Genomic DNA, 23,576 nt, shown 5'->3' on the forward strand with positions numbered 1-23,576 from the left:
AGCCCTTGAAGTTTGCTAAGTGTGACCTCCCCCTTGTTCATATGATAGGTCATGTGGAACTGATCATAACAGGAGGGTGAGGAGTGTAGAATGATATCTATTGCTAAATCTTCATCAAACTTCACATTTAACTTAAGCAAACGATCCACGAATCTCTGCATTTTCTGCAGGTGGCCCGTGATAGACTCTTCATCCTTCATTTTTCTTGTTATCATGGAGGTGATGATTTCATACCTTTCCTGAAGAGCACTCTGATGGTATCTTTCCATCATGTCATGGTGCATCTCATAAGGGTAGAAATCTTCATAGGATTTCTGGAGTTCTGTTGTCATGGTAGCCAACATGATGCAAGATACCTTAGTGTCATCCTTATTATGTGTAGTGTACTTAGCAATCTCCTCGAGGACATATTCCTTGTCCTCATAACGAGTGACCATCCTTATGTTCCTAATCCAATCATTAAAATTAGCTCCATCAAAGACGACTCTCCTACAAAGTTTCATGAAAGAGAAGGAGCCAGTAGGGTTTGATCCAGAAGCATTGTTGGAAGACATCTGAAAAGGAAGAAAGACAAGTTTAGATTAGATAAAGAGTCCTTAATAAGACACCCAAATGAAATATTAAGTCTAGGACCCAACACCATATTGTATAACTTGGAAGATGGATGCCGTAATCCAAGTTACAAAATATTTGAAAGTAGGTAAACGACGATTTACCAATTTCCACCATGAAAAACGAAATATATTATTAGGTTTTAATTGGATTGAAAACTCCTAGATCTTTTGAGATTCATTGAACAATTCAATGGCATGTTTAAATCTCGATTATGCCCTTCAGGTGTGTGACTGGGATACCGAGGATCACAAACAAGGTGTGAATAACCATGCAAATTAACTTGGTACTCTTAATTTTATCACCTAATCGATGTGTCGTTTAACCACACACGCTCCACCGATCTATGATAAACCTTAAGCCACATTTTTGTCACCCTTGTTAAGTCCAAGTTAGTGTCTCGGTTAACCACACACGCTCCACTAACGACTTTAGCAAGGTGCAAAGTGTAATTTCATGGGTTAGCATCAATTTCACATTTTCCTAAAGTAACTAAGATTGGGAATTTATAAAAGGTTTAGTTACTTTATATTTATCATTATACTTTTAATGAGAATTATACTCTTTGTCCTACCCATTCGGCTAACGACCCTCCACCAGTCAAGAAAGCAGTGGGTGAGAGTGGACACCCATTAAGCTGCCATTTTATACGCAACAACCTTATAGGCCCTTATAGACCGACTTCGTGAATAAGGCCTACTAACGGTAAGACTGACTTGTTCTTATATATATATATATATATATATATATATATATATATATATATATATATATATATATATATATAATTAACTTATAATACTATAAAGTATAAGGGTTGAATTTTAAGCTTTCAAAATTCTAGGTATTGGAATTAAAGTTTTCTAAAGTGACTTTACAAATTCCAAAACTTGAGGGTAAGTTTGGAAACTATTCAAAACCTTTCATTTCTATAACTTATGAGTTTTAATGATTTTAATGGAAACGACCTTTGGAATTCCATAACTCGAGGACAAGTTATGGAGTCCATTAAAAACATTTAGATCAACAATTAAACTAAAAAGCATGTCAAATAATTTCTATGATCTAACAAAACTCGTAAGCATGAATAATTCATGTCAACAATTTTCAAGAATCATATGAACTTAATATAAAACTTGAAACTTTGAGAATTATCTATCAATGTGACAAGCAAGAACATTACCCTTTAGAAAAACAGGTTTCTAGGTTCAAAAAACAGTTTAGGTTAATGGTCCTCATCCAATTTCAAGCAAAAACTCGAAATTCTGCACACAGTTGCATCACCACATCGTGGTAAAGACTGTCATGTCGTGGTGAGCAGTCAGATGCAAAAAATGGTAGAATTTCAACTTTGAAAAAACTTGTAGCATCAAGCATAACTGGAAACAGCCTAGGCTCTGATACCACTGAAGGGTTTTGAGCATTCTAACACTACTATGGTGTACATGCAACCCTAGAAACCTTGGATCTATGTTTTCTCTATTATACATGCAAAATTTCATTTTTCCAAGGTTTCATCCTAAAATCATGGGGTATATGTAATATAAACACTAGTAGAATGACATACCTTTTCTTGTAGCTTTCATTTTGTAATACCTTGTGAGCCTAGCACCCCAAATGTGATGCCTCAAATGCTTCACACAACACCACCAACAACGTGGAATAACTTGAGAGAAGATTCTTATGCACCGAAAATTGGCTAGCCTTCACTTTTATCACTTAAGTGCCGATTTGACAAGGATGAGGCTTCTTTATATAGTGTGCGCATTAGGGTTACACCATGTAACTCATGCCTTTCCATATTCCTCATGATCCATGGGTTTAAACCTCCATGGAGTATCCATAGGTAGCCACATGGGTTTAGCCCATCATGAAGAACTATGGATCATAAAGAGTTGGGCCACATGAACCATGGATCAATAAACCCATGGGTATGGATTTGGGCTATGGGTTATACCCATGACTCTTGGATTCCTCACACATATAAATAGATGCTTCTAGCCCAAAAATTGTGACTTACTCTAGTCTTAGAGATCATGGAGTTTTTGGTGCATGGAGATTCTCTCTCAAGTTCATTCTTTGTCCATGATGTGTTGTGATTCCACTTGAGGCCTCCACACTATTGGGGCTAAGCTCTTAAGGCTAGATACATCAAGACTTCAAGCTCCACAATAAGGTATGTTATCCTAACTAGATTCTTGTGTTGTATATGACAATTGTATGCTAGTTATAGGTAATACCTTGGAGAGTTCATATTTGCATGTATAATAGAGAAAACATAGATCCAAGGTATTTAGAGTTGCATGAACACCATAGGAGTTTTAGTATGCTCATAACCCAACAGTGGTATCAGAGCCTAGGCTTGTTTTCACTTATACTTGTTGAAAACTGCTTAAAAATCGAAGTTTTGTGTTGTCTGGACAGGGGGGCCGATGAGTCCATGAAGGGACTCGACGAGTCCAAGGCAAAAACGAACCAACTCGACGAGTTGGTTGTGACATCCCCAAAATCACGGCCAGAAAAGACCGATTTTGTTTATGCTTTATAAAAATCAGAGTACTTCGTTTTATAAAAAGGTTGCGGAATTTGTTCCCAGAAAAACATGGTAAATACGTTATTAAAACATTTTCGAAGAAACGTATTTATTTCATTTTAAAATGTTTGGGATGTCATCGTTAATACCGAAACATAAGCATAAACAGAACTTACAATGATTTACACTAGTGATCTACATCTCTTTTAAATCTCTCAGTGTAATGTCACTTCACTTCGTCACCTGTGATATACATAAACTGAGTGGGTCAGGTTGGGAAACATGGTGAGTACATAGGGTTTTCAACCCACAATAATATAATTATTATGTTAAATCAAACAATCAACCCAATTACCCATCCCCATTATCTTCTTTACTCTTTAAGGATTTAACCTGAGAGTCATCTATCCTGCATTCGTTTATTCCGAAGTCCCTTACTTCCAGGGTTATAGGACTGGCACTAAATCCATAGCTGCCAATGTTCGTACATAAAACACTAATTCCATAGCTGCTATAGTCTATTCATCGGGTACTAAATCCATAGCTACCAGTCTTTATTTAATAGGTACTAAGTCCATAGCTACCAATGTTCAACAGGTACTAAGTCCATAGCTACCAATTCCTATAGGTACTAAATCCTTAGCTACCAGCGTCTAACTAATAGGTACTAAGTCCATAGCTACCAATTCCCAATAGGTACTAAATCCATAGCTACCAACGTCTAAAAGGTACTAATTCCATAGCTACCGGTGTTTGTCCCATAGGCACTAAGTCTATAGCTGCCAATGTATACTCACGTCATCTTCTATCTCTCATCATTCATCTACCCATCTCATACCCAACATATTCGTATATATAAAATACGTATATAGTTTAAATTCTTTAAAACATGTATAAAACGTTCAACCAGCATAGACAGCAAGTATTCAGATAATATGCACACATAGCACATAGTTTATATAAAATACTTCATATCTATGTGTAAGATGAAAGGGACTATGCACTCACTTGAGTAGGTGGTGACTCAACACTCGAACAACGCTTCGATACTCTCAAAACAATTTCCTTCGATAAAACCTAGTATCAATACCACTAGGGTTTAGTCCAACGATAACCGCGACAAACTAATAGTCTGACTATTATTATTATTATATAAGCGTTAAATAACACTCAATATAACTCATAATAATAGCCCAAATACTAATTATAAGTTCCTAATAATGTTACTATATTAAAACATAAGCTATACTAAAGATGGGTTAGGCGTAGCTCACTTACAGCGGGTTTTCTCGAAAACCGGGCTTCGCTGGAGCAGCGTTCCCGAGCCGAAAGGCTCTTTTCTCGGAGCCGTCGGGCGCTCCGGGGCTTCCGCCTCGTGCTAGGGAGTTACCCTAGGCTTTGGGGGTTAGGATAGGCTAGAGAGAGAGTGTAGAGAGAGAAAGAAGTGGGGAAAGGTGTGAGAAATGAGAGAACCCGACACTTCTATTTATAGGGTGAAATCCTGACGGACTCGCCGAGTCGGTTCACTGACTCACCGAGTCAGTGCCACGTGTCATCATCTGATGGCTTTCCTTGGGGAGAAAGCCTTGGCCCATATTCAGCCACGTCACCCCTTTTGCAGCAGCACCCTGCCGACTTCTAAACCCCGTAACTTTCGCATACGAGCTCCGTTTTCGACGTTATTTTTTTCCACGCGTAGGTAAAAACAAGATCTACAACTTTCATTTAGACTTTATCGGCTAATTCTCAACCGATCTCAAATTTAACAGTAGGAGGCGTTTAGACTGTTAAATGACCGTGAAGAATTCGTAACTCCTTCATACGAACTCCGTTTTCATCCATCTTTTTACCGTTGAGTTCCTATTAATGAGATCTTCAACTCTCATTTAGGTCGCGTAAGCCAAAAACCGCTCGAACTAAAATTCGAGTTTCGGGCCGTGCACTGCTAAGCCGAATCTTAGAAAAATCATAACTTCCTCATACGAAGTCAGATTTGGGCGTTCTTTTTATCGATGCTCTTAGTTTAACATATTTTGTTTAGATTGCTAAGGCTAAATCTCGCTCTATCATAAATTCACTATTTACGATTCCCGGTGCCGTGCCGGTTTTGCCGTAAAACTTCGACGGGCCATAACTTCTTCGTTATAACTCGGATTTCGGCGTTCCTTATATGTACGGAAACCTTGTGACATATTCCACAACTTGGTTAAGATTATTTATTCTAAATAATCTTTTGTTGAAAAGTCGTTTTCGACCCCTATTGCCTCTAAATTGACTAGCCCGGATCTACGGGCGTTACATTGGTTCATGCACTCGACGAGTTGGACCCCATGACAACATATCTTCGAGTTTTGGTGCTGGAATTGGTCTAGAATCATTACCTTTGACTGTTTTGGACTTATAAACCTGTTTTTAATGTGGTAATGATTATGTTAAACCAATTTCAATGCTATAATCAAAGTTTCAAGTTTATATATGTTTATGTAATTCTTGAAAATTATTGATTATGAATATTCATGCTTGTGAGTTTTTGTTAGATCATAGGAATTATGTGCAAGTTGTTTTGTTAGTGTAATTCTTGATTTTAATGAAATTGTATGGACTCTATAACTTGTCCTTAAGTTATGGATTCCCTAAAGTTTTGTGTTACCTTGTTTATGAGTTGATTTAGATTAATAAAAAAATGATGCGTTAGATGTTTTCAATCCATATTGATCTAAACGAAGTTCATAAAATGTGTTTTTGTAACTAGTCCTCAAGTTATATGAAAAGTCTTATTTATGAATCTTAAAACTCATAAAAGTGTCATAGGTTACACAAAAATGAAGAGTCTTTTTCATTAAATTGTTTTATGACTCCATAACTTGTCCTCAAGTTATGGATGTTTAAGAGTCAGTTCTTTAAAAGTGTTATTAAAGAATAAGGAGTTACATAAAAAGAAGATTCTTCATTTTAATGTACGTTAAACTCATAAGTTATGAATATGAAAAGTTTTGAATAGTTTCAAAACTTGCCCTCAAGTTTTGGAATTTGTAAAGTCTTACACTCAAATACCTTATTTCCAAATAAAAACCTTAGAATTTTAAGAGTTTAATTATTATATATATGTATAAGAATAAGTTAGTCTTACCATTAGTAGGCCTCATTCACGAAGCCGGTCTATAAGGGGGGTATAAGGTTACTGCCTATAAAATGGCAGTTTAATGGGTGTCCACTCTCACCCACCGCTTCCTTGATTGGTGGAGGGTCGTTAGCCGAATGGCTAGGAAAGGACTATAATTCTCCCTTCATTAAAAGTTTAATGATAAATACTAAGTAACTAAACACTTATAAATTCCCAATCTTAGTTACTTAGGAAAATGTGAAATGGTGCTAACCCATGAAATTACACTTTGCACCTTTGTTAGGTCGTTAGTGTAGCGTGTATGGTTAACCGGCACACTAACATGGGACTGACAATGTGTGGTAAAGGGTGACTTAAGTTTTATCATAAATCGATGGAGCGTGTGTAGTTAACCGACACATCGATTAGGTGATAAAATTAAGGGTACCAAGTCAATTTGCATGGTTATTCACACCTTGTTTGTGATCCTCGACATTCTAGTCACAAACTTGAGAGGGCACAATCGAGATTCAAACATGCCATTGAAAGTTCAATGTATCTCAAAAGATCTAGGAGTTTCAAATCCAATTAAAACTTAATGAATAATTTCGTTTTTCATGGTGGAAGTTGGTAAATCGTCATTTACCTACCTTCAAGTATTCTATAGCTTGGATCACGACATCCCTCTTCCAAGTTATAAAATAGTTTGTTGGGTCCTAGCTTTAATATTTCATATTGGGTGTTATGTTAAGGACTTTAAATCAACTAAACTTGAATTTCTCCCATTATAGATGTCTTGTTAAGACATCTATGGTCTTCCCAAATCCTTAGGAACAAGCTTTCCTAATGAAGATGATATCCCAAATGGAAATCAAGGTGAAAGATCAATCCCTTTGTTGTGCATTAATGGGATTGGAAAATCATGCTTCACTTCCTCCACCTCTTCTTATTATTCTCCCTATCCCACAAGTTCAAATACTTGAGAATTCTAAGTTACTCAATCCCTGTTGGCAAGCCGGGAGAGTCGGGTGTCAAAGTCTCGAGGCAGCTGACTGTTGACTTGGTTCTTCAGTCACTCCCTGATGACAGATCCTAACACGACCCTTAGTGATCTTACCTATTTTCTTGATAATGCTAAATCAACAATGATTTGTGGCATTAATAAAAGTAAATTAGATTGGAAGATCTACTTCCCGAAGCTAGTTGGACATTGACAATGGTGACATTGGAAGTCCAGAAAAACTTTCTTTTTCCAATGGAAAGGGATCGACCATGGTCGAGTCAGTTGACCTAATGGTAAAGAGAATGGCTAAGTCTGAGATAGTCTCGTATACCATTTCCAAAGAGTCCATATGTTTCTTTTTCCAAAGGAAGGGGCATTAGTTGCGAAGCTACCGAATTTACCTAAAAGGTCCATAAGGATAGTAAAGTCAAATGTTTGACACTACTTTAGGTAAAGCCCATTATCTAACTCTATTAAGATCCTATTTGGAGATTCTTACGATATAATGCAATGTAATTGCATTTTGATGTTTTGGAAGAATCAAAAGAAGCTTAAAGAAAGAGTGTGCTGATTCTGATCGCATGGTTCGATGACCAGAATTTTGAGCTGCTGCATAAAGGTTATGGAATATTGCTTAGGAATAGATAAAAACAAGTTGTCATATGTATTTGCATTGTAAGGATAAGTTTTTACGCAAGTTTTAAAATAAAAGAAAATTTTTGTTTTTTATTTATTTATTTTAAGTATCCTTACAATGGAATTTGTGAAAAAATTGTTGTTTATATGTTTCCATTGATAAGCAATATTGGTAAATGGATTTGATTCTTTCATTTGTGGTAGTGTCATAATTTACCAGATAAGGAAAGATTCTCATCACCCAAGGTTTCAGTTGGATAGAAACTTGGAAATCATGCAACTTGTATTGTATGATGAATGAGAATTTTATTCTTTTGTAATTTAAGACTAATTCGTTGTTCACATGTATATGTGAGTCAAGTGAAGGACAAAGGGATAGAGTACACATTCTTGTGTACTGGTCAAGTCCACCATAAAAGATCGATAAGACTATTCGTCATGATTTACTAAAGTTTAGTAAATATGGTTATACTTACAAGTTTGAGTATAATTCTGAAGCATTGGAAAAGTTTCAATGTATGGCAGGACGGATAAGAAGAATCAAATAAGGCAGAAAGATAAAGTTTTCTCCAATCTGAAGAGATGGGAGAGTACTTGAGTATCTTGTTTTATGAGTATCTTAGTTATTATGAAACCATATCACAATTGATCCTCTAAAGACACCTTGGTGCATTTTTTTGGCTAAGCAGAGGAATCGTGAATTGTTGAAATGGTTAAATCAAAAGATAAATCACATTTCGTTCCAAAAACAAGTCTTGGAGTCATACTCTAAAATTGTAACTTGAGTGACATAATTTTAAGAAAGGTTTATAACACTTATCAAATGTAGAGTGTAACGCCCACGTTTCCAGGCTAGGCATTATCATTGATGTAATAGTCTAGGTTAACCCTTGTAACTCTTTTTGGAGTATTAATGATGAAATATTGGAGTATTATGTGAATTATGTGAATTGTGTGTTTATTTTCTTAATTATTATAATTTAATGAATTAAGAATAAAATAAGCGTCAAAATTAAAGTATGAGATAAGCCCGATATCTTTGCATAAAGATGTAGTGGTCGAAACAAGGATTCCGAAGATATAAAGAATGACGAAATCCGAGTTATAACGAAGAAGTTATGACCTGTCGAAGTTTCGCGACAGAACCGACAACGCTGAATGACGTAAAAAGTGAAATTTACGTTAGAGCAATATTTAGCCTTAGTGATCTAAACGAAAGTTGTAGAGTTTGTTAAACCGAGAGTGTGCATAAAAAGAACGCCCAAATCTTACTTCGTATGAGGAAGTTATGATTTTTCGAAGTTTGGACTTAGCAGTATGCAGCCCGAATACTCGATTTGAGATCGAGCGGTTTTTAGCCGAAACAATCTAAACGAGAATCGAAGGTCTCGTTAATAGGAGTAAAACGATAAAAAGATAGGGGAAAACGGACATCGGATGAAGAAGTTATGATTTTATAACGGAGTTTTCCTGTCCCAGCCTACTAAAAATAAATAATAAAAATAAAGTCAAAATTAGCCGACGGAGTCTAAACGAAAGTTGTAGAGCGTAGTCTCACCTACGTGGGGATATTAAGAAATTCGAAAACGGAGTTAATATGAGGAAGATATGAATTTTTGAAGTTTATTAAATATTTTCGATATTTAATTTAGATATATATTAACCGATATTATCCTTGGGGGAGTCAGCGACCTTATCGTCATTACGCCCAGCATAATTTCATATTACGCCCAGCGTAATTTGAAGTTCCAGCCCCTATAAAAGGAGGTCGAGGGCAACCGAGTTGTTTGCTCATTTCTTCCCTTTTTCTCGCGTTTTTGCCTCGTTTTTCGTGCAAGAATTATCCCGAAGCCCCGGCATCATTCCCGAGCCCCGAAGCAAGTCCCGAGGTCCCGAAGATCCCGAGAAGTAAGATTCCCGAGCCGAAGCTCTGCCCGCGAGGAGTCCGGTTTTTGTGAAGATCTTCCAGATCTGCCGAAGAATACTACTCTACAAGCCGTAGTGATGTCCGATCATCTTCTGATCAAGTGAGTGTTTAGGTACTTTCTTCTAACGCATAATTATGAAGTATTTTATATAAAATACGTGTTATGTGTATACTTTGTTGTTATATGTGTGAATGTATATTCACTTTCTTCTATCTCATAGATCTGATTTATTTTCTATGAAATACGTGTTATGTGGGTGTGCCTCATCTGTTATGTGGAATATGTATTGAATGAAAATGCTATACAGGTTTTAAACTATGTATAAAAATATGTATTTTTATCTACTAATATGTCGGGTAGAACATGGGTAGATAGTTGATGTGTAATAAACAGATGAGAGGCCTCGATGTTGTTTTGATCCAGTCATCTAGCGGAATTTAGATGAGGACCACAGACTTTTCTAGACAGTCCAGTGGAACGCTAGCAGGCTCATAACCTGTAGGTGTTAATGAACTTGGGTGCTCATTTGCTGTATTCCGTCCCCCTCATGGTTGCCTTATTTGACTTATATTGCTGAGGAACCCCCGAAGCATGTGTTGTCGCCCCGATGAAATATTCTTAGACTAGGTCCCTTATGTTAGTTGTCTTAGGGACGTAAAGTGAGAATAACGGGAATGGGTAATTGGGTTATTGTTGGTTGGTGGAAGTTAAATATGATTATTTATTGTGGGTTGAAAACCCTATATGCTCACCAGGCTCATAAGCCTGACCCACTTAGTTTTATTTGTATTACAGGAAGTGGCGCAAGGGCATAAGATGGATGAACCATCAAGTTGTTTTGTTTACAAGTCTGTATATGTATATATTTGTTGAAGGACTTGTAATGTTATCTTTTATGCTTTATGGTCTGTATCGGAACATAACATCCCGAGTTTTGATTATATAATGAAAATACATTTCTTTTATGAAATGCTTTGGTAAACATTGTTTTATCACGTTTTGTTTTTGGGAACAAATTCTGCAACTCTTTCAAATCAAAAGGATTTACTCTGAAATTATTTTAAAAGCATAAATGAAAATCGGTCTTTTCTGGCCGAGATTTTGGGGATGTCACATAGAGTAACATGGTTCTTACTCTTGTATATTTGAGTTTGGTAAGTTGTGATGTTTTGGATAAAACAAAGACCAACTAAGACCAAGTGTGTGAAGTATCTATCTTGATAAGAATCCGCACTGACTCTTGAATATTTGTTTTGACAAGGAATGGTTCTTAAGAAGAGAATCCTATATGTCAAGAGGACAGTGGGAGTCCTAAACGATCTTGAGATAGTTTCAAGAACTAATCAAGAGTATTGTTAATAACTAGCCCACGACTCGAGGTTTGTAACCTATCGTGTTGATATTTTCTTGTTTTTGTGCCCATTCCAGTTTAAGTTGACTATGCTTGTGAGTTCTATAAGTTCTCAATTGTTTGCATAACAACCTGGAAGCATTGGTAGGCACTTGTGCTGTCGGGTGGCAAGAAAATGAGATTGGGCAAGTTCAGTCCATATGAGTTTGGATTTGTCACTAACCTTGTCTTGTGATTATGGTTTTGACAAATTCACATGGATAGGAAAACTTACGCCATAGAAAATCTAAGTGTCATAAAGTTTCTCTCCGATTCATGAAAATGATGGTGAGGAAGCTCTTTCACTAAGTAGATTTTCAGTAAATAGTAATTATGATATTTGCATTCTCAAAGTCATTAGTGGAGCATGTGTGGTTAACCGGCACACTAACATAGACTTGTGAGAAATGGCAAAGGTCTAAAAAATTAAGACTATGATTACGACATCCTTTTTCATAGTTCTGAAATTGTTTAGACACACATGTGTGATATCTAAGGAAAGGTGTATGATTTTGATAAAGTTTTATCAAAGCATCTCGTATCAGAAATATGAACTTTGGTAAGAAAATCAATAAAGTATTGATTTCTAGAAGTCCAGCTGATTTCTGAGTACATGTCAAAACTAGTGGGAGCATAAGTGTTATGCTAGTAATCATCATTTTAGTGGGAGCATGATAATTATGTTAAGTGTTGCAAGTTAGCAATGTTAATTATAGAAAACAAAAGTTTCAATTCGCTTTGAAAAAAAGTTGTTTTGCTATAATTAAGGGGGTGGATTTTATACTTCATTCCAATTCTACAAGCTTAGATTGAGCTTTTAGTCAACTTTAGTCAAAGATATACATGAATGTTATGTTGGAATGGTTCAACATAAGTAAATTCTATATAGGTTGCATTCTCAAAATTCGATTATGATTACGGCATCCCTCTTCATAGTTTGAATTGTGAGAATATGGAAAATAAAAAGGAATAAAACCAGACATGACTAAAATGATTAAACAATTGTCGAGGATAATCTAAGGTTTACTTAAGATTGGTTGATCGTGGACAATTGGAAATATAATGTAAACTCTGGAAAAGACCATATTGACATATTCTGAAAAGAGGCAACTCTTGTTTAGAAGTGATATTCACAATGGTAATATGGCATTGTTTCCATAGGTGGAAGTTATTCTCTGAATCTGTGTAAGATTAGAAAACTTAATGCAAAGAAGGATGTTCAAAGGAATGTACTTTGAATATGAGACTTCGTTTCCATGGAATGGATCTCTATTGGAATACTTTGTAATGTCTGTTGCCAAGTCTTTATGACTTTTGTGCATAGTCATTACAACTTACAAGAGAATCAATGAATATAAGTTAAGAATCTAACAGATTACAGTAAATGACAAGAGTTTGGTATTCTTACATTTACAAAAGGGATTGGGATTGTGAAATGAGCATCATTGGAGTCGTGTTCAATTGATCTATTTCACAAAATAAAGGATCATAGGCAAACATAGTATGCATGCTTGGTGTATGGCATGACTATTGTTTCAATTCAATGTATGGCAGGACGGATAAGAAGAATCAAATAAGGTAGAAAGATAAAGTTTTCTCCAATCTGAAGAGATGAGAGAGTACTTGAGTATCTTGTTTTATGATTATCTTAGTTATTATGAAACCATATCACAATTGATCCTCTAAAGACACCTTGGTGCATTTTTTTGGCTAAGGAGAGGAATCGTGAATTGTTGAAATGGTTAAATCAAAAGATAAATCAAACTTCTTTCCAAAAACAAGTCTTGGATTCATACTCTAAGATTGTAACTTGAGTGACATAATTTTAAGAAAGCTATATAACACTTAGCAAATGTAGAGTAACATGGTTCTTACTCTTGTACATTTGAGTTTGGTAAGTTGTGATGTTTTGGATAAAACCAAGACCAACTAAGACCAAGTGTGTGAAGTATCTATCTTGATAAGAATCCGCACTGACTCTTGAATATTTGTTTTGACAAGGAATGGTTCTTAACAAGAGAATCCTATATGTCAAGAGGACAGTGGGAGTCCTAAATGATCTTGAGATAGTTTCAAGAACTAATCAAGAGTATTGTTAATAACTAGCCCACGACTTGAGGTTTGTAACCTATCATGTTGATATTTTCTTGTTTTTGTGCCCATTCCAGTTTAAGTTGACTATGCTTGTGAGTTCTATAGGTTCTCAATTGTTTGCATAACAACCTGGAAGCATTGGTAGGCACTTGTGCTGCCGGGTGGCAAGAAAATGAGATTGGGCAAGTTCAGTCCATATGAGTTTGGATTTGTCACTAACCTTGTCTTGTGATTATGGTTTTGACAAATTCACATGGATAGGAAAACTTACGCCATAGAAAATCTAAGTGTCATAAAGTTTCTCTCCGATTCATGAAAATGATGGTGAGGAAACTCTTTCACTAAGTAGATTTTCAGTAGATAGTAATTATGATATTTGCATTCTCAAAGTCATTAGTGGAGCGTGTGTGGTTAACCGGCACACTAACATAGACTTGTGAGAAATGGCAAAGGTCTAAAAAATTAAGACTATGATTACGACATCTTTTTTCATAGTTCTGAAATTGTTTAGACACACATGTGTGCTATCTAAGGAAAGGTGTATGATTTTGATAAAGTTTTATCAAAGCATCTCGTATCAGAAATATGAACTTTGGTAAGAAAATCAATAAAGTATTGATTTCTAGAAGTCCAGCTGATTTCTGAGTACATGTCAAAACTAGTGGGAGCATAAGTGTTATGCTAGTAATCATCATTTTAGTGGGAGCATGATAATTATGTTAAGTGTTGCAAGTTAGCAATGTTAATTATAGAAAACAAAAGTTTCAATTCGCTTTGAAAAAAAGTTGTTTTGCTATAATTAAGGGGGTGGATTTTATACTTCATTCCAATTCTACAAGCTTAGATTGAGCTTTTAGTCAACTTTAGTCAAAGATATATATGAATGTTATGTTGGAATGGTTCAACATAAGTAAATTCTATATAGGTTGCATTCTCAAAATTCGATTATGATTACGGCATCCCTTTTCATAGTTTGAATTGTGAGAACATGGAAAATAAAAAGGAATAGAACCAGACATGACTAAAATGATTAAACAATTGTCGAGGATAATCTAAGGTTTACTTAAGATTGGTTGATCGTGGACAATTGGAAGTATAATGTAAACTTTGGAAAATACCATATTGACATATTCTGAAAAGAGGCAACTCTTGTTTAGAAGTGATATTCACAATGGTAATATGGCATTGTTTCCATAGGTGGAAGTTATTCTCTGAATCTGTGTAAGATTAGAAAAATTAATGCAAAGAAGGATGTTCAAAGGAATGTACTTTGAATATGAGACTTCGTTTCCATGGAATGGATCTCTATTGGAATACTTTGTAATGTCTGTTGCAGAGTCTTTATGACTTTTGTGCATAGTCATTACAAGAGAATCATTGCATATAAGTTTAGAATCTAACAGATTACAGTAAATGGCAAGAGTTTGGTATTCTTACATTTACAAAAGGGATTGGGGATTGTGAAATGAGCATCATTGGAGTCGTGTTCAATTGATCTATTTCATAAAAGAAAGGACCATGGGCAAACATAGTATGCAAGCTTGGTGCATGGCATAACTATTGTTTCAATTCAAGTATTAAGTTGATAAATCGAAAAAATGAATAATGATTAATCAATATGGTGCTTAGATAAAAGGGTTTTTATTTACACTCAAGAGTTTGGGGCCATATAGGATTAAGTATTATTCTTGTAATCTTGTGTTTCACTTTACATGTTTTGACTTCCAAAATAACTAGGTCGTTCTTCCTAAATGACTAAGTTATTCAAACCATCCACAGTCGGTCATATGTTGGAAGTAGATATAAATTAAGACTGTCATGAATCTGGCTTGTAAGATTTGTCTAAGGTGCATTAGACATAGCAATGGTTGCTACAACATTCATGAGTGCTCATAAGTTCTAAGTATTGGATTAAACCCATGCTCATTTGAATCACTTCATCGATTTTATCACGAGTGAGTCATGAGACGATAATATCTTATATTCTTCAAACCTAGAGATATGAGTTGGTTATACATTGATTTTACGAAAACACATCAGTAACTTGATGTTATAAAACATGCCTTTGTGTATGATTCAACAAATAGTTCATACAAGCATATGAGTCAAAGTTTCTCCATTCTTTTTACCTCATAAGGATAAAAGCGATATATGTGGGCACCTCGATGATTTAGTGATGATACCCCTAAGTGCTTGGCCAAGCCTGGACTGATTTGATTTGTTCAATTAGTCAGTCGTCATAAATCGGAAATCAGGAAACAACAAATGGACAAAGAGAATGATTATAATCCATGTCTCAGTCCATATGATATCTAGAATGGAGGATTATATGATCACTTATCTAATGGACGCGTCATTTGATTTGTTTAGAGTTCGATTGCAGCTTTAAGAGCTACGATTGCTAGTCAGGTTATGAAGTCGTACTTGTAATAATAGTTTTAGACTTATCCAAGTGAGAGACTATTGGATTAGATGTCTAATCCCATAACTATTATTGGTATGTACTTGACCCGATAGTAGCATGGTCCATTTAGGCTGCATATCATCAGGGCAATTTGTTAGGATGGACTTTTGAGAGAAGATGTTGGATATGATTTATTAATATATTATAAGTTATAATATATTAATATGAAATCATGTGTTTTAATTAGTATTGATCAAGAATTAATTTGGAATTAATTTAGTGATCAAAAGAGACTAATTAAATCTATGGGGACTAATTATGTTAATTAGTTATATTTATATGTGTTGGGCTTATGATCCATGTTGGACCAAGTTTATGTATGGATACATAAAGAGTTGGGCCACATGAACCATGGATCATTAAACCCATAGGTATGGATTTGGGATATGGGTTATACTCATGACTCTTGGATTCCTCACACATATAAATAGATGCTTCTAGTCCAAAAATCATGACTTACTCTAGTCTTCGAGTTCATGGAGTTTTTGGTGCATGGAGATTCTCTCTCAAGTTCATTCTTTGTCCATGATGTGTTGTGATTCCAGTTGAGGCTTCCACACTATTGGGGCTAAGCTCTTAAGGCTGGATACATCAAGACTTCAAGCTCCACAATAAGGTATGTTATCCTAACTAGATTCTTGTGTTGTATATGACAATTGTATGCTAGTTATAGGTAATACCTTGGAAAGTTCATATTTGCATGTATAATAGAGAAAACATAGATCCAAGGTATTTAGGGTTGCATGAACACCATAGGAGTGTTAGTATGCTCATAACCCATCACATACACCTTCTTATGTTTACATGTTTTGATTCTGGGGTACTCTGACATTATACAATTTTGAAAACAAGTTTTGTAATAATCATTAGTTTTGAAATATTTTTAAAAGTTTAAATTTGGCATGATTTTTATGGATGTTACAAATATATATATATATATATATATATATATATATATATATATATATATATATATATATATATATATATATATATGGTAGGTGTTTGGCAGAAAGAAGTGATATAATAGGAAGATAATAATGAAATTTTGAAAAATCATGAAAGTAAATCAAGTTAGGGTTCCTTTAAAGTACATTATAATTCATATATGGTATAAAACGACGTATTATGGTGGGTTAGGGTACCTAACCTTATATATATTTAAACGTACATCCACTTATATATATATATATATATATATATATATATATATATATATATATATATATATATATATATATATATATATCTGGTGTGGATCCGTGAGGACTCAAGAAATGGTGAGGACCGTAATGACAATTCTCCACTACCCACTTCGTCAAGGGCACAAACGTGAAACTCAGTATTTGGACATATCGCGTTCCCATGTGATGCACGTACGTGTTGCATAATACAAATTTGATGATTTAGTTATGTGTGACGAACGCCTACAGAACATAATTTAAATAAGTTTTTCTATTTAATTTCATATTTTCAATTTTTTAATCTTTTATATATATATATATAATTTCGTATTTTTCAATTTTTTTTTAATCTTTTGTCGTTTTTTATTTATTTTTTACTGTATATTTGGATTTACTAGTGGCTTTTGTTTTTATTTTTTCTACTTTTTTATGTTTTTGAACTAAATATCGGTTTGAGTTTTTAATGTTTAACAATTATAAAAATTCTGAATCGTGAAGACACAAAGCATCATAATGTTGTTAGGTCACACTATTTTTTTTATCATAAAAGTTTGGTTCAAATCATTTTAAATCTTAGTATTTTAGATCATATGTTTTTTTAATCATATGATTTTAAAAGAATAATATATTCATTTAAATTGAGTTTTTATTTAAAACAAGTTTTGGATCATTATATAATTTGAATCATAAAAAATATAATTAAGATTCATAAAATATTTGAACCAAACTATTTTTAGATAATAACAAATTAAGTATCATAAACATGTTAAATCCTAACTTTTTTTGAATCATTATATTTTTGATCATATTATATTAATCAGTTAAAAGAAATACTTGTACTCTTTTAAAATAAATTTGGTATCTCAACAACTTTTTTTTTTTTCATAAAGTTTCTTTTCAAAATGTTCATAATATATGATATATAATAAATCATTAAAATGAAGAATGAAATTTTCATGTCTTATTTTGTATACAAATTTAGAATGATTTAAATAAAACGTTAGTATCTTTAACAATAACATTTTAATTTTTTTTTTTACAAATACACTAAAATAGTATTAAGAAAAATTCTATCATTTGCTTTTCTGAATTTGGATAAAAAAAAAAACTTCTGTTATATTTTATAAATTAAAATATAAACAAATCATAAACATATTTTTAAAAAGTTCTGTTTACAGTTTCACTAGTATAATGAGTAGAAATATCTCTTAAATTTTCATAATTTTTTGGAGTTTTTTTTCTTGGTTATATATATATATATATATATTCAAAATTTCATGATTGTGCTCATTTTGTAGTGAGTTAAACTTTAAGAACTTTGGTTTTTTCATAATTTTTTTTTCAACGAAAAAAAAAAGTTATAGCCGAAAAATGAAATTGGCGAAAAAAAAATTCAGTCAATGGTTGGAAACATGTGAGAGAGAGGGAAATGAGAGGGGACGGAGGGAGGGGGTTGAGTTTTCGTTTTGTTTTGTTTTTTTTTTTTTTTTTCTTTTTCATTTTAAACCTCAAAACATTTATTATTGGTCCGGAATTACCAATATCTCACACAAAATTACCAAAATGTCATATTATTTCGCAATATTTTAACAATAAATAAAGTCAAATATCTATCCTTTTTTTTCAATCTTACGTCAAGATTTGTCTTAGCGGTCTCACCAATTTTTAAGTTCGCATCCATACTCTCTCTCTCTCTCTCTCTCTCTCTATATATATATATATATATATATATATATATATATATATATATATATATATATATATATATGTCACCTATTAATATTATGTGTTACCTATCATGCCAAATGTCAATCTATTAATTATCCATTTTAAATTTTAAATTTCTCATCATTAATATTATGTGTTACCTATCATTCCACATGTCAATCTATTAATTATCAATTTTACATTTTAAATTTTAAATTTCCCACTCTAATTACATTAAATTAATAAATGAATGTTCAATTTAAATTTTAAATTTTAAATTCCACACTCTAATTACATTAAATTAATAACATTAGAATAAAAAATTAAAATAAAATTAATATATACTATAAGGTAATATAATTTCATGTATTTATTTAAATCAACGATTATAATTTTATATAACAAAAAAATATCTTTTCATTAATAATTTATTTAAAATAATTTATTTGAAAAATCTGATTAATAATTCCAAGTTTTTACTATGAAAGTTTAATTAATATTATTACAGTAGTTTTCACGGATTATAAACTCGTATATATATATATATATATATATATATATATATATATATATATATATATATATATATATATATATATATATATATATATCATTACCTATATGTAAGAGATTTATGCTTTGGTCCACGTCGATGAACTGTTTCTCTCCTTGCTTATCTCCCCCAGTAGAATACAAATACTGGAATCGGCTATTTTTAACGTATACAACAGTGAGCAGCTTGGGTGCCTCCTTGTGTCACCAATGTGCGTGCTTGCTTACCATCATCTTCCAATTAGAGGGTTGCTGCCGCCCATAGCTTCCATCATACTCTTCCGATCGTTAACAAAAGACTTCATGGGGGGTTTTCCTCCTAGACTTGCCACCTCCTGGTTTATTGCCTCACCAGATGCCACTAGACACATTTTTCCACTGATATACTATACCACCGCTTCTCTTGTTTGTTTTACTTTATATTTGAAAGACTCTATACTCTTCTCAATTATCATCAGTACAATAAACGACACCCTAGCACTGCGACAGCTAACGTCCACCATATCCTTCTTCTGTTGTTTCTTGATACAAACCACAACCTTCTGTTCTTGAAATCTATGTTAGATTATTGTAAAAAAAATTAAAAAAGGGTTTTTCAGAATCTTTGTTATTTGAAGCAAACAGGGTTGTTGAAGGAGTACTTTATTAGGTTTCTTCGCCGTCCCTTTTCTTTATCGGAACACAAACCTTCAAAATTGAGTTCAAGTCTCTTGAGATTGGCCCTCTTTCATAAACAATCGATTACTCAAAATATCCAAAATTAAACAAAAAAAATTTATGCATCCATTTTTATAGATGTCGGCTTGGCTCATTTCTTAACCAAGAGAAGTTGTTTCCTTCTTCTTCAATTTTTGACCACAGCTCGTTCCCACAGGAACACTCGGTAAAGAAATTTCAATGGGAGTAAAATCTGATGCACTACAGAAGAGAGTATGGAGAAATTGATCCTGATGAAGGAGGATGCTTAGGTCAGTTATGTTATAACTCAATATCTTATGCTATTGTCATATTTTATTCATAATTCTATATAAAATGCATTTTTTTTCAATACCATATGTTTTCCTAAACTGGATCGAATTTGAAGAAAAGTTTCCCAGAACCTACTACTCTCTCTATGTATTCTCTTGATGTCTTTCTTGATCAGTTCCATCATATCAGGTAAATTAGTTTCATAGTTATAATTGCCTTTATCGATCTTCTACCCACCAGGTATTCGATGTAATGCCCATGTGAATTTTATTAATCAACCTATCTCAATATTTTGTTGGTACGGACAAGTAGTCCAACACGAAAATAAAATTTTAATTTTTTCTTTCTATTTTCATAGACGAGTCTTGATGGTGATTAAGGAGATGAACAAACTATTTTAGATTATAGATGAAGGTTTTCACATATTGAATATGGTATTTCTGATTTGAATAATTTTGCTGATACACTGGAGTTGCCCTTTGTACGGTGAATTATATTATATTTGCTTTTTTTGATGTACTCTTGAAGTTATAATGATACACTGGTGCAAAATTGACAAATATATGATATAAAAAATGTTCTTGAAGTCATTGATATGACATGAGAGTTTTGATATGATGCCTCGCACTAATACAAAATTTAACCATTTAGTTCGGTTTCACTCTTCTATTGAAGTTCATCATCTGTTTCAATCATGCTCAACCTCTAGGGTCATTACATTTATCTAAGAATAAGATATGTTTTCTAAAAATAGCTAAAATAGACTAATATAACATCTTGTTTGCTTTTGCAACATACTTTTCTTCCCTTGAATGTATATTTTTGAAAAACTTGAAATTTCGTTTTATTGCAGTGAAAGAAAGGGAAGAGAGAGAGAGAGGAAAGGAGATCTTGCTGAAAATTTGGATGGCTGTAAGAACCAAACAACTGAACCTCTTGCAGCTAAAAAGATAAAGGGATGTTTGGTCTATGAAATCTTGATAAAGAATCGGAATATATAGATGTTAAATATTTTTCAAATTAATATAAACTCTCGATACCACATACAATGATTACAAGTTTTAGTTACCTCACAATAAGTATCATGCTTAACTTTTTTTTTTATCCTTGATCAAATAAGATCAGAAATCCATAAACCATCAATTTACAAGCATTGTTATCGACTGATTTTCAAGTCAATGATGTTGTGAAGGTAACTCGGTTGATCTATCTTCCTTTGTAAAACACAATTTTTACATAATACAAATATACAACTATTTCATACACAATTGAAGTGTTAATTAAGTCCATTGTTCATAGTTGCAGGTACCGAAGTTTTTGAAAGAATTGGATGGTGAATTTGTACAGGTAACAATTATATATATATATATATATATATATATATATATATATATATATATATACTTTTTTAAGCTTTAGGCTAAAAAGGAAGTGTATCGTGGACATCTTTGAAGTCCACATATCAAAGGGTTTGTCTTCAACTTGAAGATTTTGACTTTTTTTTTACAAATTTTAATCAGTTTGTATGTAATTTAGGTTACCTTTTGCACCGAACACATGATGAAGGGCTTTGTTTGGGAACCTATATATACCAAACATCAAAGCTTCAAAGGTTGGTCAAAAGTCCCCTAGCTATTGTAGGAAAAGATATTGTTATCTGCATGTATTTGATTGATTTAATGTACCACTATTACTATTAGAGAAATTACATGATACATAGTTTTTGTGTTGTATCCTAAAATTTATTAGCAATAATGTTACATTGATTGTTTTTATTACTTTAGATCAAATTCTTTATGGTTAGCAGATTGCAATAAAGATCTGAATAAGCATCTTCCAGGACAGTTTCTCTTAGGTTGGTTTCATCTATGTTTGGTCTAATTAAATGTTGAACCTCCCTTGCGGCTTGTAAAAGCAAGAAAAAATGGGATATTTGTTTCCTTTTTCCCTTCCCCCTACCATTGTGTTACTCTTGCATGACTTTTGGTAAACTATTCACTTCAACATCCTTACACACCTATTTTAGTTTTAAATTGCAAAAACTCTTTTACAAGGATTGTCATGATAAAACTATTCCATTTATGGAGATTATAGATCGATTTGAAGAATGGGCAAGAGAACATAACATGTGCTCCCTTTGTTCCGTGATAGTATTAGGAACAATAAAAAAAATCCAATCAAAATTTATACGACTTTATAAATAATGTTTTTCTGTAGCCAAGTAAAACCAACTTAGTGATCAATTCTCTAGGGCCGTGATTATCACGGCCCTCAATAGGTTCCTAGTATATATATATATATATATATATATATATATATATATATATATATATATATATATATATATATATATATATATATATATATATATATATATATATATATATATATATATATATATATATATATATATATAACAGGTACTTATTTTAGAGTTCCATCTTTATTTCACACACAATTCGATAAAACTTATTATATACAAGTACTTGTTTCGAATTCCATCTTTAGAAATGATAATTTTTTTATAGCTTATTACAATTTGATCGAGTGATCAAAACAATTTAACACCATTAGAATAGATTATGTTTTTGTTAATTTTTATTGACCATTCAATATATATTGAATGATCAATATAGTTTAATACTTTAAACACTCTAACCCTTTCTCTTTAGTAATATTACATTTTATCGCTTTGATTTAATTTTAAGTATTTATTATTTATCTAAAGTTTATATATATATATATATATATATATATATATATATATATATATATATATATATATATAATATGTAAGTATATACTATAGTGATATGTGAATTGTTTGTACATGAGTGAATGTTTATATTAAAACAAAACATGTTTAAATAATAATTAGTTAAACGAGAGGGTTTATATAACATTTTAGATAGACAAGAATAAAATAGTCAAATTAATGAAAATTTTATAATAAAAAAAAAAGATTAACCATTATAGAAACAATTTAATTAGAACTCAATATAATTAAATAATAAGATGATTAAATAATAAGATGACAGTTTTTTTGAGCTAACATATATCTTTACCATTAAAGATGCTCTTATTTCTCATACAATAAGATAAAAAAAACAATACCGAGATTCCAAAAGAATGAATAACCTAAATGAATCATGTAACCTTGCATAATTAAACATTGTGATACTTCCATGGGATGCATTGTAGCTTAGAGCAAGATCCTTCCCATATGCTTTTGCACTTTTTATCACTTAATTCTCCATCACAACATCTACATTCCACTCCAAGTGTAGCAAATACCTTTGCATACCCTATACATTACATACACATACATGTATCAATAGCATAATTGAATAGTAAGACTTTTTCTTGAAAACATCAATACACTCTCTATTCTAGTCCTAAAC

The sequence above is a fragment of the Lactuca sativa genome, chromosome 8, assembly GCF_002870075.4.
Source record: "Lactuca sativa cultivar Salinas chromosome 8, Lsat_Salinas_v11, whole genome shotgun sequence".
NCBI classification, from domain to species: Eukaryota; Viridiplantae; Streptophyta; class Magnoliopsida; order Asterales; family Asteraceae; genus Lactuca; species Lactuca sativa.